The 4,796-nt window shown below is 47.7% G+C and overlaps 1 long non-coding RNA gene across 4 annotated transcripts; it reads right to left on the bottom strand.

Moving 5' to 3' along the window:
- Positions 1 to 322: 322 nt before the first annotated feature.
- Positions 323 to 4,080, bottom strand: LOC127923402 (uncharacterized). Of its 4 annotated transcripts, none has more exons than XR_008114273.1 (5): positions 3,993 to 4,080; positions 2,939 to 3,085; positions 1,637 to 1,930; positions 908 to 1,299; positions 323 to 664 (listed from the first exon to the last, which is right to left on the bottom strand). It is a non-coding gene; the product is annotated as an uncharacterized LOC127923402 (long non-coding RNA). The 4 variants fall into 4 exon arrangements; XR_008114276.1 differs by having other exon boundaries at positions 957 to 1,299; XR_008114274.1 differs by having other exon boundaries at positions 1,686 to 1,930.
- Positions 4,081 to 4,796: the final 716 nt, after the last annotated feature.

The following is a 4,796-nucleotide window of genomic DNA, read 5'->3' as shown; positions in this document are numbered from 1 at the left end:
TACAACGTAAAACACCAAGTAATGCATGCAGAGCAGAATTAGGCCGATACCCGCTAATGATCAGAGTCCAGAAAAGAGCCGTTAAATTCTATAACCACCTAAAGGGAAGCGATTCCCAAACCTTCCATAACAAAGCCATCACCTACAGAGAGATGAACCTGGAGAAGAGTCCCCTCAGCAAGCTGGTCCAGCACAATTAGACCCAACAAGATGATGAGAAAACTAAAAGATAATTACTTGACACATTGGAAAGAATAAAAAAAACTGAGCAAACTAGAATGTTGACGGACCCTAAACAGAGAGTACACAGTGGCAGAATACCTGACCACTGTGACTGACCCTAAACAGAGAGTACACAGTGGCAGAATACCTGACCACTGTGACTGACCCTAAACAGAGAGTACACAGTGGCAGAATACCTGACCACTGTGACTGACCCTAAACAGAGAGTACACAGTGGCAGAATACCTGACCACTGTGACTGACCCTAAACAGAGAGTACACAGTGGCAGAATACCTGACCACTGTGACTGACCCTAAACAGAGAGTACACAGTGGCAGAATACCTGACCACTGTGACTGACCCTAAACAGAGAGTACACAGTGGCAGAATACCTGACCACTGTGACTGACCCTAAACATAGAGTACACAGTGGCAGAATACCTGACCACTGTGACAGACCCTAAACAGAGAGTACATAGTGGCAGATACCTGACCACTGTGACTGACCCTAAACATAGAGTACACAGTGGCAGATACCTGACCACTGTGACTGACCCTAAACAGAGAGTACACAGTGGCAGAATACCTGACCACTGTGACTGACCCTAAACAGAGAGTACACAGTGGCAGAATACCTGACCACTGTGACTGACCCTAAACAGAGAGTACACAGTGGCAGAATACCTGACCACTGTGACTGACCCTAAACAGAGAGTACACAGTGGCAGAATACCTGACCACTGTGACTGACCCTAAACAGAGAGTACACAGTGGCAGAATACCTGACCACTGTGACTGACCCTAAACATAGAGTACACAGTGGCAGAATACCTGACCACTGTGACTGACCCTAAACATAGAGTACACAGTGGCAGAATACCTGACCACTGTGACTGACCCTAAACAGAGAGTACACAGTGGCAGAATACCTGACCACTGTGACTGACCCTAAACATAGAGTACACAGTGGCAGAATACCTGACCACTGTGACTGACCCTAAACAGAGAGTACACAGTGGCAGAATACCTGACCACTGTGACTGACCCTAAACATAGAGTACACAGTGGCAGAATACCTGACCACTGGGACTGACCCTAAACAGAGAGTACATAGTGGCAGATACCTGACCACTGTGACTGACCCTAAACATAGAGTACACAGTGGCAGATACCTGACCACTGTGACTGACCCTAAACAGAGAGTACATAGTGGCAGATACCTGACCACTGTGACTGACCCTAAACAGAGAGTACACAGTGGCAGATACCTGACCACTGTGACTGACCCTAAACAGAGAGTACATAGTGGCAGATACCTGACCACTGTGACTGACCCTAAACAGAGAGTACACAGTGGCAGATACCTGACCACTGTGGCTGACCCTAAACAGAGAGTACACAGTGGCAGAATACCTGACCACTGTGACTGACCCTAAACAGAGAGTACACAGTGGCAGAATACCTGACCACTGTGACTGACCCTAAACAGAGAGTACACAGTGGCAGAATACCTGACCACTGTGACTGACCCTAAACAGAGAGTACACAGTGGCAGAATACCTGACCACTGTGACTGACCCTAAACATAGAGTACACAGTGGCAGAATACCTGACCACTGTGACTGACCCTAAACATAGAGTACACAGTGGCAGAATACCTGACCACTGTGACTGACCCTAAACATAGAGTACACAGTGGCAGAATACCTGACCACTGTGACAGACCCTAAACAGAGAGTACATAGTGGCAGATACCTGACCAATGTGACTGACCCTAAACATAGAGTACACAGTGGCAGATACCTGACCACTGTGACTGACCCTAAACAGAGAGTACATAGTGGCAGATACCTGACCACTGTGACTGACCCTAAACAGAGAGTACACAGTGGCAGATACCTGACCACTGTGACTGACCCTAAACAGAGAGTACACAGTGGCAGATACCTGACCACTGTGACTGACCCTAAACAGAGTACACAGTGGCAGAATACCTGACCACTGTGACTGACCCTAAACATAGAGTACACAGTGGCAGATACCTGACCACTGTGACTGACCCTAAACAGAGAGTACATAGTGGCAGATACCTGACCACTGTGACTGATCCTAAACAGAGTACACAGTGGCAGATACCTGACCACTGTGACTGACCCTAAACAGATTGTACATAGTGGCAGATACCTGACCACTGTGACTGACCCTAAACAGAGAGTACACAGTGGCAGAATACCTGACCACTGTGACTGACCCTAAACATAGAGTACACAGTGGCAGAATACCTGACCACTGTGACTGACCCTAAACATAGGTACACAGTGGCAGAATACCTGACCACTGTGACTGACCCTAAACATAGAGTACACAGTGGCAGAATACCTGACCACTGTGACAGACCCTAAACAGAGAGTACATAGTGGCAGATACCTGACCACTGTGACTGACCCTAAACATAGAGTACACAGTGGCAGATACCTGACCACTGTGACTGACCCTAAACAGAGAGTACATAGTGGCAGATACCTGACCACTGTGACTGACCCTAAACAGAGAGTACACAGTGGCAGATACCTGACCACCGTGACCTGACCCTAAACAGAGAGTACATAGTGGCAGATACCTGACCACTGTGACTGACCCTAAACAGAGAGTACACAGTGGCAGATACCTGACCACTGTGACTGACCCTAAACAGAGTACACAGTGGCAGAATACCTGACCACTGTGACTGACCCTAAACAGAGAGTACACAGTGGCAGAATACCTGACCACTGTGACTGACCCTAAACAGAGAGTACACAGTGGCAGAATACCTGACCACTGTGACTGACCCTAAACATAGAGTACACAGTGGCAGAATACCTGGACCACACTGTGACTGACCCTAAACAGAGAGTACATAGTGGCAGATACCTGACCACTGTGACTGACCCTAAACATAGAGTACAGTGGCAGATACCTGACCACTGTGACTGACCCCTAAACAGAGAGTACATAGTGGCAGATACCTGACCACTGTGACTGACCCTAAACAGAGAGTACACAGTGGCAGATACCTGACCACTGTGACTGACCCTAAACAGAAGAGTACATAGGCAGATACCTGACCACTGTGACTGACCTAAACAGAGTACACAGTGGCAGATACCTGACCACTGTGACTGACCCTAAACAGAGAGTACACAGTGGCAGAATACCTGACCACTGTGACTGACCCTAAACAGAGTACACAGTGGCAGAATACCTGACCACTGCATCGACCTAAACAGAGAAGTACACAATGGCAGAATACCTGACCACTGTGACTGACCCTAAACATAGGTACACAGTGGCAGAATACCTGACCACTGTGACCGACCCCTAAACAGAGAGTACACAGTGGCAGAATACCTGACCACTGTGACTGACCCTAAACAGAGAGTACACAGTGGCAACACCCACCACTGTGACTGACCCTAAACAGGGTACATAGTGGCAGAATACCTGACCACTGTGACTGACCCTAAACAGAGAGTACATAGTGGCAGATACCTGACCACTGTGACTGACCCTAAACAGAGAGTACACAGTGGCAGATACCTGACCACTGTGACTGATTAAACAGAGAGTACACAGTGGCAGAATACCTGACCACTGTGACTGACCCTAAACAGAGAGTACACAGTGGCAGAATACCTGACCACTGACTGACCCTAAACAGAGAGTACACAGTGGCAGAATACCTGACCACTGTGACTGACCCTAAACATAGAGTACAGTGGCAGAATACCTGACCACTGTGACTGACCCTAAACAGAGAGTACACAGTGGCAGAATACCTGACCACTGTGACTGACCCTAAACAGAGAGTACACAGTGGCAGAATACCTGACCACTGTGACTGACCCTAAACAGTACATAGTGGCAGAATACCTAATCACTGTGACTGACCCTAAACAGAGAGTACATAGTGGCAGATACCTGACCAAACTTAAGAAAGCTTGTATATATGTACAGACTTAGTGATATAACTTGCACTTGAGAAAGGCCGCCGTAGGCAGACCTGGCTCTCAAGAGAAGACAGGCTTTTGTGCTCACTGCCCACAAAATGAGTGGAAACTACACATATTTCCCTCAGATTACACAGACCCACACAGAATTTGAAAACAAACCCAATTTTGATAAACTCCCATATCTACTGGGTAAAATACCACAGTGTGACATCACAGCAGCAAGATTTGTGACCTGTTGCCACAAGAAAAGGGCAACCAGTGAAGAACAAACACCATTGTAAATACAACCCATATTATGTTTATTTATTTTCCCTTTTGTACATATGATGACATTGGTAATGTCTTTAATCTTTTGGAACTTCTGTGAGTGTTAATGTTTACTGTTCATTTGTATTGTTTATTTGGGAGGGAGGGAGGGAGAGAGGGAGGGAGAGAGAGGGAGAGAGAGAGAGGGAGGGAGGAGAGAGGGGGGGAGGGAGGGGGAGGGAGGGAGAGAGGGAGGAAGGGAGGGAGAGGGAGAGGGAGGGAGGGAGGGAGGGAGGGAGGGAGGGAGGGAGAGAGGGAGGAAAGGGAGAGAGGGA

This window comes from Oncorhynchus keta, unplaced genomic scaffold (assembly GCF_023373465.1).
Source record: "Oncorhynchus keta strain PuntledgeMale-10-30-2019 unplaced genomic scaffold, Oket_V2 Un_contig_29572_pilon_pilon, whole genome shotgun sequence".
NCBI classification, from domain to species: Eukaryota; Metazoa; Chordata; class Actinopteri; order Salmoniformes; family Salmonidae; genus Oncorhynchus; species Oncorhynchus keta.
Note: the sequence above shows the minus strand (reverse complement) of the source record. Positions and strands in the feature narration are given on the sequence as shown.